The following is a 20,067-nucleotide window of genomic DNA, read 5'->3' on the forward strand; positions in this document are numbered from 1 at the left end:
GGCCCCGCGGCGTTGCCATGGTTACAGGCGCCGCGCTCCGCGCGGACCGGCGTGCGCTTCTGGGGCGGGGAGCGGGCTCCGGAAGTGTGTAGCTGCCAGGGACCATGGCGGTGCTTGCTGCTGGGGATGGCGACTTGCACGGCCGGGCGACTAGTTCTGGCCTGGTCAGTCGGCGGCAGACATCCTGTCTGGGGCGGCGTCCCACAGACGGTAAACGTACGTCCGCGCCATCGGCGGGGCCGTTGGACATGAACCGGGGTGGGATGGGGGTTGGGGTGGTGGCCGGGGAGGGCTGCGGTGCCGGGGAGCGTGTTGGGGCGGAGCGGGGCAGGGCTTGGGCACAGCCTCAAGCTTTCCTCCCCCTCAGGCCCTGGGGCTGGGGCCGCGAGTCTGGGTCGCCCTTGGTGGCCGCGGCCTCCCAGAAACCCCCGGGAAGGGCAGGCGGAGGACCCATCATAGATGAAGCGGGGCCTTACCCGGGTTTTGAAGAGCCCCAGAATCAGATGTTGGAATGGGGTGGTTTATCAGCCTTGTTTATCTGCAGGGAAATTTCAGTTCCATCCAGATGTTGGTTCCTTCAGTCAACCTCAGGAATAAGACACAAGGGTCAGTGCCGATAAGCAGTTATCTAGGGCTTGACTCAAAATAAACTATGCGGGGTGTAGGGGTGGTAGATGGGACCCTCTCTCTTGAAGTTAGCAGTCTTCTGGGATTAGAGGCCCCAGCTGAGGATTAAATCCTCATCTGCAGTAATGGAGGTTGTGAGAAACCCACAGAAGGGAGTGGTGTGGTGGCGGTAACTCATTACAGAATCCAGGACCCTTGCCTGTCTCTTGTGTAGAAGAGTCTCGCCTAGGATAGGGCAGCAGTTTTGAAAGTGTATCCAAGGCCCCGGAGGTGCAAGACCATTTTCATAGAAACGCCGGGATGTCACCTGCCTTTTGCACACTCTTGCTCTCCCGAGTTCCTGTGGGGTTTTCCAGGGAAAAAAACCTGGCCTGTGATATCACAAAACAGGGAATGCAGAGGCAGATAGGAGAATTCAGCTCTCACCAGTCCAAAAGAGATTTGCAGAAATTAAAATCACTGCTATTCTTCTCACTAATGGTTTTTGTTTTGAAAAATAGAATTATATTTTGTTTAAGAGTATTAATGGTAACATATAGTAGATTGTTATTATTTTTAAGTGAATTCATACACTTTTTCTAACTTCTTATTTAACTTCTAACACAGGAAATATTGATAGATTTAACTCACATAAATAACAGCCTTTTGGAGTTCTCAGTAATTGTTAAGAGTGTATAGGGTTCTGTAGAACAAGAAGTTTGAGAGCCCCTGGAGAACGGGTTCTCAGTTGCTAGTCAGGTGCTTAGTGGTGTTAGACGGATGCCAAGATGTCTTCCGCAACTGCTCCCGGACTTGAAGTAATTGGCCACATGGAGATGGGTGGGCAGTGCCTCCAGTTTACAAACCAGAAGCTGCTGAATGTGTCTGGAGTCTAGGCCATGGGGTGTGCAGGGATTCCCTTTGTATCTGTTCTATCTAAGCCGGGATTCCTGTGCAGAGGCCTGGCCTTGAAGACCCGCCCTCCTTTGCTCCCTGCCAGGTACCTTCTGTGTGACTTCAACCCTCCAGAGGGCTTCAGCCTCCGTAGGAACGTCTGCATCCACATTGCCTTCCTCCTGAAGACCCTGCTGGAGATGGAAGAGCCGGTACTGGTGCTATCCCCTTGGGGCCACCTCTACCACTGGCAGAACCCCGACATCAACCAGGTCTGGATTCCCTGGTCCGACTCCTTTGACCTCCCAAGTCTCAAAAGAAACATCCCTGACACTGAGTACGAGCAGTTCATTGCAGGTGAGGTGGTGGTCATTTAACTGGGGCCAGGTGGTCGTTGTTCTGGCTCCGAATGAACATCGGGCCATCTTACTTTGGGCTTGTCGGTCTGCTTAGGGGCCCTGCTCAAGTTTCCCACACTGCAGGTGAATTTGGTTTTTCCATAGTTTTTTCGGGAAGTCAATTTGAAGTGTAGGAGCTCTATGTCCCCTCACCTCTGAAAAACCTGGCCTCCTAGTGAGATGGAGTAGTGACAAGGAGGACACTGCCACATAGGCCTTGTCCCAGAAGGACTCGCTCCCTGTGCAGTCAGGGCTGTTCTTACCTGTAGGAAAACACGATGTGTGTGTAGCATAGGCCACGTGCTGGAGAAGATATGTAACTGCCCAGCCAGTATAATTTGGTCCTGCTCAAACTACCCATTTTAAGTTTTGTAAGAGGGAACAGTTCAAGATTTTCTTTGAATAAAGCTATTTAGAGCTTATCAATTTTTTTAAATTGAAATGTGGTTGATTTACAATGTTTTGTTAGTTTCAGGTATACAGCATAGTGATTCAGTTGTACATATACATAGTCTATTCTTTTTCAGGTTCTTTTCCATTATAGGTTGCAAGATACTGAATATTGTTCCCTGTGTTCTACAGTGAATCCTTGTCGTTTGTCTGTTTTACATATAGTAATTTGTATCTGTTAATCCCAAACTCCTAAGTTTGTTTTATAAGTCTGTGAGTCTGTTTTTGTTTTATAAATAAGTTCATTTGTATCATTTTTTTAAAATTCCACATATAAATGATAGCATATGATACTTGTCTTTGTCTGACTTATTTCACTTAGTGAGATAATCTCCAGTTCCAACTAACTTGCTGTAAATGGCCTTATTTCCTTCTTTGTTACAACTGAGTAATACTCTGTTATATCTAAATACCATATCTTTGTCCAGTCATCTGTCAGTGGACGTTTAGTTTGCTTCTATGTCTTGGCCACTGTAAACAGTGCTTCTGTGAACATTGGGGTGCGGGTATCTTTTGGAATTAAGGTTCCCTCTGGATATATGCCCAGGAGTGGGACTGCTGGATTAGGTGATAAGTCTTTTTCTTTTTTCTTTTTTTTTTTTGCCTTTTGAGGAATCTCCATACTGTTTTCCACAGTGGCTGCACCAAACTACATTCCCACCAACAGTGTAGGAGGGTTTCCTTTTCTTCACAGCCTCTCTGGCATTTATGGCTTGTGGACTTTTGAATGATGGCCATTCTGACAGGTGTGAGATGATAACATTGTAGTTTGGAGCTGCATTTCTCTGATAATTGAGCGATATTGAGCATTTTTTTATATGCCTATTGGCCATTTGTGTGTCTTCATTGGAGAATTGCTTCTTTAGTTGTTCTGCCCATTTTTGGATTTGGTTGTTTATTTTTTTCTTATTAAGTTGTATGAACTATTTATATAGTCTAGAAATTAAGACATGGTCAGTCTCATCATTTGCAAATATTTTCTCCCATTCCGTAGTTTGTCTTTTTGTTTTACTTATGGTTTCTATTGCTGTGCAAAAGTTTATAAGTTTAATTAGGTCTCATTTATTTATTTTGGCTTTTATTTCTGTTGCTTGGGTTGCTTAGATTGCCCTCGGAAAACATTGCTGAGATGTATGTCAAATAATGTTTTGCCTATGTTTTCTTGTGAGAAGTTTATACTGTCTTGTCTAATATTTAAGTCTTTAAGCCATTTTGAGTTTGTTTCTTTTTGTTTTTTTTGCGATTCTATTGTATGTTTTTGATTTGTGGTTACCTTATTCTTCAAATATATCAACCCATTACTATATCTATTTCCTTTAGACTGATAATCACGTAGGCTCCAACACATCCTAAGAATAACAAAGAAAAAAAAGAAAGAAAAAAATCTATATTTTCTTGCCCCCCTCTCCCATTCCCACCTTTTTTTATTTTGATGTCCTTTTTCATTTTTACATCTTTATGTTTATTCTCTTGTAACTCGTTATTGCATTTCCAACTCTGGTTTTCCTGTTTCTATAGCATCCTGCTTCCTTTCTGTTTAGAATAGAACCTTTTAATGTCTCTGTTAGGTTCAATATTGCTGAGTTATCTCACCTCCCTCCTCCCCCCCTAGGCCTCTGAATACTCAGTCCAGGAAAGCTAAACCATTCTAGCCTTCATCGGTTCTGGGAAAGCAATCTTCAGAGTGGGAAAAAACATTGAAAAATAATATTCTGTGCGTTTCTTTCTACCCTTGCCCAGAGATGAGAAACATCTGAAGGTAGGGGGAAAAAGTTGGAGGTGGGAACACAAAGTCTTTTCTCCATTTGCTACTGAAGAAATGATTGCTTTTGTAATTAGTGATGATGTCCTTTAGATTGGTGAGATCGAGATTCCACAGCTTCAGCGCCTGTGAATAACCAGCCGGAAGGAAGCCCTTTAGGGCCCCTGCAGTGGGAAAGGCAGCCCCTCTGAGCACCTGTTGTTCTGTATTTTTCCTGCCTCCACACGGGTTCGCTAGGCACCTTGCAGGACAATGCAGTTACCCTAGGTGGAGGACAGGGAGACCCCTGCTGTGTGGCGAGCCACAGGAGCCCACACTTGAAGGACAAAATGTAGAGTAGTGGGGCGGGCGTAGGAACAGAGGATGGATGAGACCCAGGATAGTGTCCTGGAGTCCAGCAGCCAAGGCTGGTGGGGCAGAAGGGGCCCTGGGGCATAGGCAGTCCTTGAGGGATCTGAAGCAAGATAGGAACCAAGAGACTGGATTCATGTGGGGGTACAGCGCCCCCTGGAGTCCGGGGGGCAGCTTAGCGAGCCCAGGGGGAGCGGGCACTTCCCCAAAGCTGGGTTGACAGGTCACAACCAACTCACTGGAGACCGAGAGGCACTGAGTCATTTTTAACTTTTTGTCCCTCTTCCTGGAAAAGAAACTGCTGCCTGTTAAATAGCCTGTGTCGTTAGTGAGAATTAAAGACATGAAGCAAGATTGCCTCAAAAGTCATCCATTGTGTAGTTGTTAGTAAGGGTCAAAGGCAAACTTGAATAGATGAAATGAAACTTTCATCAGAGGATTTTAAAATCCTTTAAAATAAAAATTCTTGCTGCCTTTGTTCTTTATTTCAGGGTTCACTTGGTGATAATAATAGTAACCAAAGCAATAGCAAACCCTACAGAACTCTGTCCTGCTGTTCCAGGAACGCTGTGTTCACGACAACCCAATGAGTTGACACCACTATGAGTTCCACTTTAAAGGTAAGGACATTCATTAATCACACGGCTAATAATGGCAGAGCTGGGACTTGAACCCAAGCTGTCTGGCCCCAGAGCCCTCTCTCAGCCCCTTCACTGCAGCTCATCACTTGGCATGCCTGACACAGGCCAGCATTTAAGAGCAGCGTGACCTTGGCCAAGGCTGCTTCACTGCTTGGTCTCTGACTCCTCATCTGTCAAATGGGGGTGTGGGCAGTGAACTCTGTGAGCTCAGTGGTCACTTCCTCCAGCTCTGCTATTCTACTGCTTTGAGTTAGTTTAGTAAGTATCCGAGCCCCTACATGGCTCACGCATGGGCTGGCGCTTTGCTAGGCTCTGGTTTACGGAGAAAAGTAAGATCAGCCTGCTTCTCCAGGGAGCTTGTGTCCCTCCACGGAAAGCAGCTGCGAGGCCCAGGCTCCCTCGCTGGCAGTCGGGGGCTGGGCAGAAAAGTCTGATAAGAGAAGATGGAGGCAGAGGCCCTCCGGGAACAGTGGTGGCCACACAGCTCTCAGGAGCGGGAGAGTCTTTCCTGGCTGCTGAGAGGGGAGTCCTCATGAGGCCAGTAGTCCCCCCAAGCTAAGCCCTCAGGACAAAGATCCAGCCATCCCTTCAGTGTCACCATAGAGCCAGACCATCCTCATCACTGTGCCTCTGTGCTCCTTTGTCCTGGGGCCTCTCTTCCCCATACACCCAGAAGACTTTTCTCCCTCTCTTCTCTGAGTGTCCCCTCACTTCACCCGTGGTCCCTGCTTCCTGGGTAACCATCTCTGGAGTTGACGCTTTGCCCCCTCACACCCCCCCATTTGATCAGGAGCCTGGGTTGACCTCCTTGTGCTCACTTTCCACCTTCAGATCATTGCTCCTCCTCTCTTGGGAGCACCTGGAAAACCCAGATCCTTTCCTAGCAGTGTCTGCCACCCTGGCCTCCCTGCTCATCTGCCTCAGTCAGGAGCACCTGGACCACCAGCTCTGTATTGCCTCACCTCCTACCATCAAGATGTCAAAGTTCATTCTCCCTCCACCAACCAGTATGGTCATTTTAGGGTCTTCTTCTCCGTCAGCCTGAGCCAGCCACCCCCCATTCATCCTACCCCCGGGCTCATACCCGGGCGTGTCTCCACCCAGGTCCAGCCTGTCTCCTTTAAGTGCCCACCTCTAGCCGTCCAGCTGCTTCTCCACCAGCCTCCCTGGCCCTCCTTCACCCTCACTGGGGCATCAAGCACTGACTCCTCTGCTTTCCTGCCTGTCCACGTTCCTCTTACTTCCACTTCCCCACCTTCCAGCTCTGCATCCACAGTCAGCACTCTCTTTATGACAAACAAAACCCCCTTGACCCTTGATCTTTTCAGTTCCTCACCAGGACGACTTCCATCTCGCTTCACCCAGTTCTATTTGTTCTGAGCCTGCAGGCAGCAGGCTCTCCCAGCACAGATTTCTAAGACTACAAATCAATGCCCACCATGTTGCCACTGCCAGGCAATCCTCCAGGATTTCTCTTGTGAGCACATTTCCCCACTTACCACTCAGTGGTGTCAACATTCTCTGCTCTCTGCACACGTCTAAGCTTCCCTCTGTCTCTTCCCTGACTCCCAGCAGATGGCCTTGCCTCCTGCTTTGGAGAGAATGACATGTTACTGGAAAGAAACTCGCTCACCTGCAGCAAATCTGCTCACCTCACCTTTCATCTGTCCTTCTCCCACCTGCACTCTAGCTGTAGTTGTTCTTAATTTAGTGAGTTTAGTTGACATATATATACAAAGTTAAAAGCATAGCACACTGTAGGCTACCTTCTAGGGCTTACTTTTTCAGTTTAACATAGAGTGTATGATTCATCCATTTCGTTGCATGTACCTGCAGTTCATTTGTTTTAACTGATCTTAAATATTGTGTGTGTGAAAATAACACAAGAGAAGGGTAAGCCAGGATTCAGGATGCTGGTTACTTCCTGTGAGAAGAGGCCAAGTGCAGGATAGGGAAAGAGGACACAGTATGTCACTGTCAATATTCCTGTTATGATGCTGGGTGATATGTTCATAAATGTGTCTTATAATATTAATTTTAATACATAAATACCTCTGACAGGCACCTATGATGAGAATGTGTCATGAACCAAAACATACAATGGGTAATATTACATCATTATTGTTATGTAATCTTGTTATATTATATATTAATCATAGTCTTACATTATTTGTTATGGGTTATATATTATATAGATGCATGAATGATATATTATGTATATAAACACCTACATATGTATTATATACTATCTGCTAATAAACAGAACATAATATGCAAGTATATTTTCTATTATGTATTATTTAATAAATAATAACATATTTATATAATAATATAATAATAACTATATCCTGTTGTATGACATGGCACATAATCTTTAATAAAATAAGAAATCTGTCAATATATATTGGTAATTAATAAAATTAAAAAAAAAAAGCCCGCAACTTTTAACGCCGACACCGCTCCAGCTGTCTCTGTCTTGTCTCTTCCCTTTCATGGTCGAGGTCCTCACATTGCTATCCGTTCCCCCTTACATCTCCTTATCTTGAACCTTCCTCCTCCTCCCTTCCCATGCTACCTTCTGCCCCGTGGTCCCTCTAGTCACCAGCGGCCTCTGGGGCGCTGATTTGCGGGCACAGTCTCAGGCCCCAGCTCACCTGCCTGTCCGCCGCCTCTGCCACCGCTGGTGGGGGCGGGGTGGGGGGCAGAGTGCACCTCTTGTCCTGGAAGAGAACACAGCACAGACTCAGTGACCAGCAGCAGGTGTGGCCGGGACCTGCAGGACTTGGGGGAGAGCCAGACTGTCTGCATCCAGACTGGGGGCACTTGGAGTGTGAAGAAACCCAGTCCTCACTGCCCCTGAAGTGAGGAAAACACCCTCAGGGGAGTTAAAGTGCTTATGACCTAGGTCTGTTGGCTGGAAAGGATAAACGGGCCCCTAAGGGGAGCGTAGTTGATGTTCCAGGCCCCACCAAAGCCCTAAGGGCTGGCGGGGAACCAGGCTGGAAGCTCCACTGGACCCAGTGCCCCCTCGGGGATGGGGCCTTCGGGAACAAGCAGAAAGCCCTCGGTCTCTCGGGGGAATGGGGCAGTGTGGGAGCATCCCTGCAGCGAGTCAAGTGACGTCAGGGCCTGTGGGATCCGTTTGTATGGCCACATCGAGCCTCAGCAGAAGCCACAGCAGGAGTGGATTCCTGTCTCTCCAGCTGTCATCCTCCTGTCTGACTGCCAGGCTTCAGACCCGATCCCCTGGGGCGCCAGGACAGTTATAGACAGAGGCGGATCGGGGAGGCCTCAAGAGGGCGGTACTGGCCTTCCTGCCAACACAATTACAAGAAGATCAAACAATCCATCGATGGGAAGAAAATAAGAACCATGGTCACATCTGGACCCCAAGCTTAGACGTGGTGCATGGGTGACATTTATCGACAATCCAGCGAGGTTCTGGCCAGAGTTAGAGGCTAGGGCAGCAAGCCGGGAGTGACACTGGGGAGCATCATTGTGCAGAGGCTGGACTGGGGATCTGCAGGCTCCTCCCAGGAGAAGCCTCAGTGTTTGGGAGGTGGCTAAAATGCCTCCGTGTCACCAGCAAGTGATGCCACCTGTGGAAAATCAGCTGTAATTCTGAGATGGGTCAGCCCCGGGTGATGTGATAAAGGCTCCTACAAGAGGGGGCGCCAGATGGACAGTGAACCAACCGACAAGCTAATGAGATTCCCACCTGTGTTTTTCATGCTTTCGTAGCCAAGAATGAGGAGAGAGTTGAATGGCTCACCATGAATATTTTAACAACTTGAGAGGGTTCCATGACTCACTGCATTTAAGTGTCACCTGGAGGAATTCAGGCAGTGTTTAGACCCAGGGGATGTTAACGGCCTCTCGGTTCCTCATCAACCTGGCAAACCCACCAGCCCTCTATGGCCAGACCTTGGCAAGTGCCTTCCCTTGTTATAACAAAACCCTTCTCACGCACACCTGTGGTAAGCTTTTGTTTTTTTTTAATTAATGTGAATGAAAATACCTTACAGCCTCCTCAGACCTTTCCTTAGGGCTTCTCGCCTTAGACCCCGGCAAGGGGGCCCACTGACCTGGGTCCTGCACTGCAGAGGGTCCCCCTGGCCCTGACACTTCCTCTGGCCACGCCCTCCATCGGGTGGAGTCAGCAGGGCCAAGGGGGCATGGTCATTGGCTCCATCCCGTGCTCTAGAAACCCAGGACCCTGAATGCCCTGCCTCAGCAGCCCCTGACCCATTTCTAGTGCCTGCACCGCCTCTCCCCGGAGTTCAGATTTCCAGGACTCACAGAGAGGCCAAAGGGCAGCTGTTTACCTGGAGGTTATAGGCAGAGCCCGGACGTGAAGTCTGAGTGTCCCCCTGTGCACATCCAAGGCCCCTTATTGCAAGGGATGGACCCAGCATTGGGAAGAAAAGGGTCAGGCTAGTGATCAGAGTCTGGGAATCAGCTCTCCCCACACGCTCACTTTCTTTGCAGGACTCCCCTGAGTCTGGGAATTCTAATTTTGAACCTGGCCTTCCCCCTTATAATGAATGTATATTTGTAAAGGCAGGACTTTAGAACCTACTGCACTTAAAATGTTTAGATATATAGGATGTGAGCTCCCAGGTATGCTCTGGAACTGCACTTCCAAAGGTCCAGAGCATTTATGTTGGCTCTCTGGAGTGGCAAAGACCGTCTCCAGAGAGGAGGGGCTCCTGCTTCACGCTCCGAAGTCAGGATCATCTGAGGGGATAAAACAATGGACACTGAGACCCTCAATTGTAAATTGATTTAGAATAACGCCAAAGGTGTGTATGACGTGTGAGTGTGCACGCACGCACCTGGGGAATTGTGTGGTACATGACTGTGAGTGTGTGTGTGGATGTGCGCGCGCGCGCCTGGGGATGTATGTGGTTGTGTGTATGCTGTGTGTGTGTGCGCCTGAGGACGTGTGTGGTTATGTGCATGGTATGTGTGTGTGTGGTACATGAGTCCATGTACGTGTGTGTGTAGGGATGTATGTAGAGCAGAGTCAGTGTGTCTGCACGTGTGTGTACATGCATGCATTAGTTTTAACAGTAGAAGCTGTCCTTTAGAATTCTGAAGTCGTAAAATTTGTATGATGTCTTTCACTGTATATTTCAATATTAAAAAAATCTTCAGTCACCAGAAACTTATTGCCCCCTGATTCTGAATTATTTTTTCCATATTGATATGTCTTCATTTTACTGATGAGGAAACTTAGCTTAGAGATGTTAACTGACTCAACCAAGGGCATGGAGCTCGCGCGCCCAGGGCCAGGACGCAGTCCAAGCCACGCTGCTCCAGAGGCCTGGAGCCCTGCTCACGATCACGCATGGCCTCTTGGCGGGGGAACAGATTCTAATGGGCTGCGGCCAGCATGCAGGCTGCCCAAGCCGGGGACTCCGGAAGCCGGGCAGAGAGTACCAGACAGCAGACAAGAGTGAAGCCCTGCTCAGAAATCAGATAGGTTCCTGGGTCTTGGATGAGTAAGGAGGCTTACTGCTCATCCTTGATCCCTTTGCTGGTGGCCAAAAGGGACCAAGGCCCACGAGAGCACTTCTGGGAGGTGCCTGCCAAAACCTGGAAAAGGACTGCTCAGGACTGGCCCTGCAGTAGGAGCAGAGGAATGAATTGTCGCCTCTTGGTGGACATTGTTGGTGATGGCAGTAGGAAGCCAAGCAGCCTTGGTATGTGTGGGTGGCAGGACAGGGTCCTAGCGGATGATCGTTTTCACATCTCTTAAAAATCATTGCTTCATGTATTGTATCCATTTTGTGGTTTATTTTAGGATGGTGAATATGGTCTCTGTTACTCCATATTAGCTGGATTGATTAATTTTTTTATTGTTTATTTTCTCTTCAATGATTTGGAAGCTATATTGCCTTTTAATGAAAATTCTCTCTAAATTTTTATAAATCATCTCTAAGTTCATAACTTTACATGTAATTGGACCAGTATTCCTATAACACTATCAAAAATGAAATAATCTATTAGATCCTGTTCCTCAATAATGATAAATTTAGCATATTTTACCTCTCTGCTGTTCCAGATTGTGTGTGTGTGCGTTTGTGTGTGTGTGTGTTTGTGTGTGTCCTCCAGTTACTACTTTTTAGACAGTTGCTTTCAGTTTGTTATATTAACAATGAAAATATAGGTATAAACTTCTTGGATTTCATTGCTCACTACCACTATTTAATACCATGTCTTTCCCACTTTTGAGTTATTTACTTATCGGTATTTTCAAATCAACTGGACACATGATAGGTTAAGTTTTTTCGAACAGTGGAATTGGAACACTTTCATGTCTATATGCAGCTTTATGTTCTCCTCAACAACTCTCAGCCTGTTGTTGATGGCCCAAGCCTTGTTTTAAAATATGGCATTGTTTTTCATCACCAAAAAAGCAAAAAAGTTTTCTTGATTTAAAGTGCTGTCTTTTTATGACTGGCTAGTCTTGTCTGGTGGATAGAGATTTCCTTAACCTTCCTCCTTCTTTTTGCCATAACTCGGATTCATTGAGAAACATGTTTTTACCATTTCTCAGATGGGCTTCCGCTTTGACTTCCACTTTAAACCATCAGCCCACTCTTTTTCTCCATGCTTATTCCTGAAAAAGTGAGCTCTCTATTGGATTAAAGATGGTTCCCGTCAGAGATGTGTGGCTCCCGGTCCAAAGGTCCAAATGAAGAGAAAAGGAAAGATTCCTGTTTCTGGTTGTTAAACTTTGTCAGCTTTGAGATCTAGTTATCCGTGTGGCTGCGGTGGAATCTGCAATGTCTTGGCTCAGAGTTTCCTTTTTCTGGCTTACTAGGGGAGCCGCATTAGCTGGGGTCACGGCGCTGTGGCCGTTGTCAGGATCCCGGGACTGAGGCAGCCCCTCTCCCCCCTTGTAATTTTGATCTTGCAAACTGGGTCCCAGCTATGCGAACCCTGCACATGGTGGCCAGGATTGCCCCCCACGTGACGTGTCTTCAGTTCCTCAGCGTCCCTCACTGCTATCAGCTAGCTCCAGTAAGGGTACGAGCTGGCTTCCAATGCGGTCCTTCCTCCTTCCTCTCCAGGCAGGCCCTCCTTTCCCACTAGTTGTCCCTATACCTTCTCTCCTGAGCTACAAAAGCTGAAGGAATTCCTCAGCGTTTCCAGCAGTTAGATGGCTCTCTTCTATGTTTGGACCCCTTCAGTGCTTGCAGTGGAAATTTAGGAGGTGGAAAGGAAGAGCTTGGGGGTTCTCCGTATCTAGGGGCTCCCTATCCAGCAGATTCAACTAACTGTGGTTTGAAAATATTCGTGAAAAAACAGAAAGTTTCCAAAAGCAACACTTGAATTTGCCATACACTGACAACTACTTACATAGCATTCATGTGGTATTAGATACCGTGAGTAATCTAGAGATGATTTAAAGTACACAGGAGGACACAGCAAAAGAGAATGTGACAACGAATGTACGTGTATATTCATGTATAACTGAAAAATTGTGCTCTAAGCTGGAATTTGATGCAACATTGTAAAATGACTATAACTCAATAAAAAATGTTTGTATATATATATATAAAAAGTACATGGGAGGGTGCACATAAGTTCCATGCAAGTCCTATGCCATTTTATACAAGAGGTGTCAGCATCCATGGATGTTGACGTCTGAGGGGAGTCCTGGAACCAGTGCCCCATAGTTACCAAGGGATGACTGCAAGTCCAGGCTCCTTATCCCAGCCTGTCAGGTCCCCACGTGGTCTGAAACCTACCTCTACCACACTTCCCTTGTCACTCTCCTCCAGCCCTGGCAGACTGCCCTCTGATTCTTGAACAGGCCACACTCACTGCGCTTCATGTCTGGCCCCTAGAAATACCCATTACTTTCTGAGCACGGCTCTGCTTTCACAAAACGGGCTGCATTGTCACTAGAGAAGACAGTGTGGAATTTCCTTTATTTTTTTTTAACATTTTTATTGATTCATAATCATTTTACAGTGTTGTGTCAAATTCCAGCGTTCAGTACAATTTTTCAGTCATACATGGACAAATACACACTCATTGTCACATTTTTTTCTCTGTGATTTATCATAACATTTTGTGTATATTTCCCTGTGCTATACAGTGTAATCTTGTTTATCTGTTCTACAATTTTGAAATCCCAGTCTATCCCTTCCCACCCTCTACCCCGCCCCCCACCCCAGTAACCACAAGTCTGTATTCTCTGTCCATGAGTCCATTTCTGTCCTGTATTTATGCTTTGTTTTTGTTTGTTTGTTTGTTTTTGTTTTTTAGATTCCACATATGAGCGATCTCATATGGTATTTTTCTTTCTCTTTCTGGCTTACTTCACTTAGAATGACATTCTCTAGGAGCATCCATGTTGCTGCAAATGGCATTATGTTGTCGGTTTTTATGGCTGAGTAGTATTCCATTGTATAAATATACCACATCTTCTTTATCCAGTCACCTGTTGATGGACATTTAGGTTGTTTCCATGTTTTGGCTATTGTAAATAGTGCTGCTATGAACATTGGGGTGCAGGTGTCATCCTGAAGTAGATTTCCTTCTGGGTACAAGCCCAGGAGTGGGATTCCTGGGTCATATGGTAAGTCTATTCCTAGTCTTTTGAGGAATCTCCACAATGTTTTCCATAGTGGCTGCACCAAACTGCATTCCCACCAGCAGTGTAGGAGGGTTCCCCTTTCTCCACAGCCTCTCCAGCATTTGTCATTTTTGGATTTTTGAATGACGGCCATTCTGACTGGTGTGAGGTGATACCTCATTGTAGTTTTGATTTGCATTTCTCTGATAATTAGTGATATTGAACATTTTTTCATGTGTTTTTTGATCATTTGTATGTCTTCCTTGGCAAATTGCTTGTTTAGGTCTTCTGCCCATTTTTGGATTGGGCTGTTTACTTTTTTCTTATTGAGTCGTATGAGCTGCTTATATATTTTGGAGATCAAGCCTTTGTCGGTTTCGCTTGCAAAAATTTTCTCCCATTCCGTAGGTTTTCTTCTTGTTTTATCTCTGGTTTCCTTTGCTCTGCAGAAGCTTGTAAGTTTCATTAGGTCCCATTTGTTTATTCTTGCTTCTATTTCTTCTAGGAGAAAATTTTTGAAATGTATGTCAGATAATGTTTTGCCTATGTTTTCCTCTAGGAGGTTTATTGTATCTTGTCTTATGTTTAAGTCTTTAATCCATTTTGAGTTGATTTTTGTATATGGTGTAAGGGTGTGTTCTAGCTTCATTGTTTTACATGCTGCTGTCCAGTTTTCCCAACACCATTTACTGAAGAGACTGTCTTTATTCCATTGTATATTCTTGCCTCCTTTGTCGAAGATGAGTTGACCAAAGATTTGTGGGTTCATTTCCGGGCTCTCTATTCTGTTCCATTGGTCTATATGTCTGTTTTGGTACCAATACCATGCTCTCTTGATGACTGTAGCTCTATAGTATTGTCTGAAGTCTGGGAGAGTTATTCCTCCAGCCTCATTCTTTCTCTTCAGTAATGCTTTAGCAATTCTAGGTCTTTGATGGTTCCATATAAATTTTATTATGATTTGTTCTAGTTCTGTGAAATATGTCCTGGGTAATTGGATAGGGATTGCATTAAATCTGTAGATTGCCTTGGGCAGTGTGACCATTTTAACAATATTGATTCTTCCAATCCAAGAGCATGGAATATCTTTCCATTTTTTAAAGTCTTCTTTAATTTCCTTCATCAATGGTCTATAGTTTTCTGTGTATAATTCTTTCACCTCCTTGGTTAGATTTATTCCCAGATATTTTATTACTTTGGGTGCTATTTTAAAGGGGATTGTTTCTTTACTTTCTTTTTCTGTTGATTTATCGTTAGTGTAAAGAAAGGCAACTGATTTTTGAACATTAATTTTGTAACCTGCTACCTTGCTGAATTCTTCGATCAGCTCTAGTAGCTTTTTTGTGGACCTTTTAGGGTTTTCTATATATAGTAACATGTCGTCAGCATATAATGACACTTTTACTTCTTCTTTTCCAATTTGGATCCCTTTTATTTCTTTCTCTTGCCTGATTGCTGTGGCTAGGACTTCCAGGACTATATTGAATAGGAGTGGTGATAGTGGGCATCCTTGTCTTGTCCCAGATTTTAGTGGGAAGCTTTTGAGTTTTTCACCGTTGAGAACTATGCTGGCTATAGGTTTGTCATATATAGCTTGTATTATGTTGAGATATGTTCCCTCTAGACCCACTTTGGTGAGAGTTTTTATCATAAATGGGTGTTGAATTTTATCAAATGCTTTTTCTGCATCGATTGAGATGATCATGTGGTTTTTGTCCTTTCTCTTGTTGATGTGATGTATTACATTGATTGATTTGCGTATGTTGAACCAGCCTTGTGTCCCTGGGATGAACCCCACTTGGTCATGATGTATAATCTTTTTTATGTGTTGTTGGATTCTATTTGCTAAAATTTTGGTGAGGATTTTGGCGTCTATGTTCATCAGTGATATGGGCCTATAATTCTCTTTTTTTGTAGTGTCTTTGCCTGGTTTTGGTATCAGGGTGTTGGTGGCTTCATAGAAAGAGTTTGGGAGTATTCCCTCCTTTTCAATCGTCTGGAAGAGTTTGAGAAGGACTGGTATGAGTTCTTCTTTGTATGTTTGGTAGAATTCCCCGGTGAAACCGTCCGGTCCTGGACTTTTATTTGTAGGGAGGTTTTTAATTGCTATTTCTATTTCCTTTCTAGTGATCGGGTTGTTCAAGTGTTCAGTTTCTTCTTGATTCAGTTTTGGTGGACAGTATGTTTCCAGAAACTTGTCCATCTCCTCTAGGTTATCCAGTTTGTTTCCATATAGTTTTTCATAATATTCTCGTATGATATTCTGTATTTCTATTTTGTTTGTTGTAATTTCTCCATTTTCCTTTCTTATTTTGCTAATTTGTGCTCTCTCTTTTTTCTTCTTTGTGAGTTTGGCCAGAGGTTTGTCGATTTTATTTGCTTTTTCAAAAAACCAACTTTTGGTTTGGTTGATTTTTTCTATGGTCTTGTTAATCTCTATTGTATTTAATTCCTCTCTGATCTTTATAATTTCCTTCCTTCTGCTGCTTTTTGGGGCTTTTTGTTCTTCTTTTTCTAATTGATTCAGGTGGTGGGTTATCTTGTTTATTTGATATTTTTCTTCTTTTTTAATTAAGGCCTGTATCGCTATAAACTTCCCTCTTAGCACTGCCTTTGCTGTGTCCCATATGTTTTGAGTGGTTGTGCTTTCATTATCATTTGTCTCAAGGTATTTTTTAATTTCAGCTTTGATTTCCTCATTGATCCATTGTTTTTTCAATAACATATTGTTTAATCTCCATGCTTTTCTTTTTTTGTCCTTTGTTTCTCTGTTGTTGATTTCCAGTTTCATGGCATTGTGGTCAGTAAAGATGCTTGAGATAATTTCTATCTTCTTAAATTTGTTGAGGTTTCTTTTGTGTCCAAGTACATGATCGATCCTGGAAAATGTTCCATGTGCACTTGAAAAGAATGTATATTCTATTTTTGGGGGGTGTAAAGCTCTGAAAATATCCACCAAATCTAGTTTTTCTATTGTAGTATTTAATTTCTCTGTTGCCTTGTTTATTTTCTGTCTGGAAGATCTGTGTAGTGATGTTAATGCAGTGTTAAAATCTCCAACTATGATTGTATTCCCATCAATATCCCCCTTTATCTCTGTTAGTAATTCTTGTATGTACTTAGGTGCTCCTATATTGGGTGCATATATATTAACGAGTGTAATATCTTCATCTTGTATCACTCCTTTAATCATTATAAAATGTCCTTCTTTATCTTTCTTTATGGCCTTTGTTTTAAAGTCTATTTTGTCTGAAATCAGTACTGCAACACCTGCTTTTTTGGCTTTTCCATTTGCATGGAATATCCTTTTCCATCCTTTCACTCTCAATCTAAATGTGTCCTTCTCCCTAAAGTGGGTCTCTTGTATGCATCATATTGAAGGTTGTTGCTTTATTATCCACTCTGCCACTCTATGTCTTTTGACTGGAGCATTTAGTCCATTAACATTTACAGTACTTAATGATAGATGTGTGTTTATTGCTATTTTGAACTTATCTTTGCAGTTGAATTGGTATATCCTCTTTGTTCCTTTCTTCTTCCTTTTGTGGTTTGGTAATTTTCCTTTGTATTATCATGGATTTTATTTAATTTTTGTGACTCCCTTGTAAATTTTTGACTTGTGGTTACCCTTTTTTCTAAATCTATTAACCTATACCCGTTTTTAATAAACTGATAATAACATGATCTCAAACCCATCCTACTGTTAAGAAAATTTAAAAAAGAAAGAAAAAAAATTCTATATTTCCCTGCCTCCCTCTCCCACTCTCAGTGATTTGTATGTCTTCTTTTATAATTTCGTGTTTTCTTTATTTGTAATTCATGAGTTATCACCTTTCCAGTTGTACGTTTCTCATTTCTGTAGCATCCTGCTGCTTTTCTATTTGGAATAGCCCTTTCAATATTTCTTTTAGCATGGGTTTAGTGTTGCTAAACTCCTGCAGCTTTTTTTTGTCTGTGAAACTCTTTATTTCTCCTTCTATCCTAAAGGATAGCCTTACTGGATAAAGTATCCTAGGCTGCATCTTTTTTTCATTCAGGGCTTTGTATATATCTTGCCACTCCCTTCTGGCCTGTAGTGTTTGTGTAGAGAAATCAGCTGAGAGCCTTATGGGGGTTCCCTTGTAGTTCACTCTTTGCTTTTCTCTTGCTGCCTTTAGAATCATTTCTTTATCCTTGGCGTTGGCCATCTTGATTATGATATGTCTTGCTGTGGGTCTATTTGAGTTCTTCCTGTTTGGGACCCTCTGAGCTTCCTGTACTTGTATATCTGATTCCTTCTTTAAGTTTGGGAAGTTTTCAGTCATGATTTCTTCAAAAACCTTTTCAATTCCCTTTGATCCTTCTTCCCCTTCTGGGACCCCTATTATGTGAAGATTGGGACGCTTTATATTATCCCATAGGTCCCTTATGCTATTGTCATTATTTTTTATTTGCTTATCTTGTAGTTCTTGTGAATGGGTGCTTTCTGTTGCCCTTTCTTCTAGATCACTAATTCGTTCCTCTGCATTAACTAGTCGGCTTTGCACAGCTGTTAGATCATTCCTCATCTCTGTCAATGAGTTTTCCCATTTTGCTTGGCTCTTCTTTATAGCTTCAATTTCATTTTTGACATATTTTATTTCTCTAAGCATTATCTCTTTTAATTCCTTCAGCAATTTGATCACTCTTTTTTTGAAATCTTGATCTAGTAGGCTATCGATGTCTATTTCATTGAGCTTTCTTTCAGGGGATTCCTCTTGTTCTTTTAATTGGGAAAGGTTTCTCTGCTTCTTCGTCTTGCTCATACCTCTCTGGCACTGTGGTTTATGGAGTATCAGTTGTCTATTTTGGATCTTAAGGATTTTATCTATCTAATGCGTATTTAGGAATAGAACTTAGGAAAAAAAAGAAAAAAGAAAAAACAAAAAAAGAGAAAAAAATAAGAGAGAGAGAGAAAAAGAGTTTTAAAAGAAGGGAGAAAGAGGGTTTGAAAACAATGTATAATGAATAATAGAAGATCGAGTTGAAGCAGAGTATTAATCAGGTGGAGACGTCCTTTTAAAACCTTTAAAAAAAAAGGGGGTGGGGAGATGAATATATGTGTTTGAAGCCTGTGTCTAATCAATAACAGGACATCAAAACCTAAGAGAAATAGAAATGAATTAAGAAGTAAAAATTAAGAGAGTAATTGAAAATAGAAGAGGTAAAAACAGATTAAAAAAACAAAAACAAAAACAAAAAAACAAAAAAACAAAACAAAACAAAAAAAACAAAACAAAACAAAACAAAAATAGGGGGTTGTCGGTGTTCTCCTGGAGTGTGTGTGCTTTTAATGTGATGTCCTTCTGTCTTGTCCTGTTTTGGAAGCTCAGCTTGTTTTCATAGGCCCTCCGTTGGCGCCCTCTTCTGTGCTGCTCCCAGCACCTGTCGGCAAGCAGATCGCGCCTCCTCCTAACACGGGGTCAGATGCAGCTCTCCTCTGCTGCGGGCGGGCGGGTCACTGCCCCTCTGGATGCCGCAGACAGATGTTGCAGACTGGCCAGGCAGGAGGACGGGTCGTGCCCCTTCCCAGCACCTCGGTCAGGGGTTGTGTTCCTGCCCGACAGGCGAGGGGCCGCTCTCCCCCTGCCTGTGCCGCCGGTAGCTCCGCTGCTCTGTGCGGCTGCGCGCTCTGCGCCGGCGCTCCGCCCTGGTCGCGCTCCGCCCCGGTCGCGCTCCGCCCCGGTCGGCGCTCCGCCCTGGTCGCGCTCCGCGGGTGGGCTCGGGGAAGACCCAGGGGCAGCCTCGTCCCTGCTCCGAGCCAAGACCCAGCTGCTTGTTTGTCTTTGTGGAGCAAGTTCTCTGGGGTACCAGAATGGAAGGTTCCTATCTGCCCAGGGCTGTAGGCCCGTCTCAGTCTGGCCCTTGAGGCTGCTAAGCCCTTCGGTGCGGACGCAGGTTTCGTCTCTGCCCCTGCCTGGGTGTTAAGCGCCGGGGAATATGGCGGCTCTGCCTGGGCCCCTCCCCTCTTCCCCTGAAAAGTTTCCGCGTGTTTTCAGAGATGGGGGTATGCACCCTTCCCCCGAGAGCACATCAACCTTGCTGTTTTATGGAGGGCCCAGGTTGTTCTGTCCTGTACACCCACAGCCCCGGCGCCCAGCCCCTTGCAGTCCCCCGGAGTTTCCTCCGTGCAGCCGCCCCCGTCCTCCGCCCAGATTATGCAGCCTGGCCCTGCCCGCCGCTGCTGGCCCGTGTCTCAGGCTGGGTGTCGGGGGGACGCTCTGTGCCCGTTTAACTTAGTTCTGTCAGACAAGGGCTGCTCTGTACAGATCCGAGCCTCGGAGGCTCCCCCTCCGTCCCGCTGGCCTCTCAGTTGGAGAGGGGACACCCAGCGAGCAAGCGCCAGGCCTCCTT

General features: G+C 44.6%; 2 long non-coding RNA genes across 2 annotated transcripts in view; both read left to right on the plus strand.

Moving 5' to 3' along the window:
- Window positions 1–7,350, plus strand: LOC140694607 (uncharacterized). Its single transcript, XR_012070192.1, has 4 exons — window positions 1–216; window positions 1,607–1,857; window positions 4,953–5,081; window positions 5,934–7,350. It is a non-coding gene; the product is annotated as an uncharacterized lncRNA (long non-coding RNA).
- LOC140694596 (uncharacterized) overlaps window positions 1–20,067 on the plus strand; it is a 490,643-nt gene that overhangs the window by 70,065 nt on the left and 400,511 nt on the right. The gene's annotated exons all lie outside the window — the stretch shown is intronic.

Source organism: Vicugna pacos, unplaced genomic scaffold (assembly GCF_048564905.1).
Source record: "Vicugna pacos unplaced genomic scaffold, VicPac4 scaffold_65, whole genome shotgun sequence".
In the NCBI taxonomy this organism is placed as follows: Eukaryota; Metazoa; Chordata; class Mammalia; order Artiodactyla; family Camelidae; genus Vicugna; species Vicugna pacos.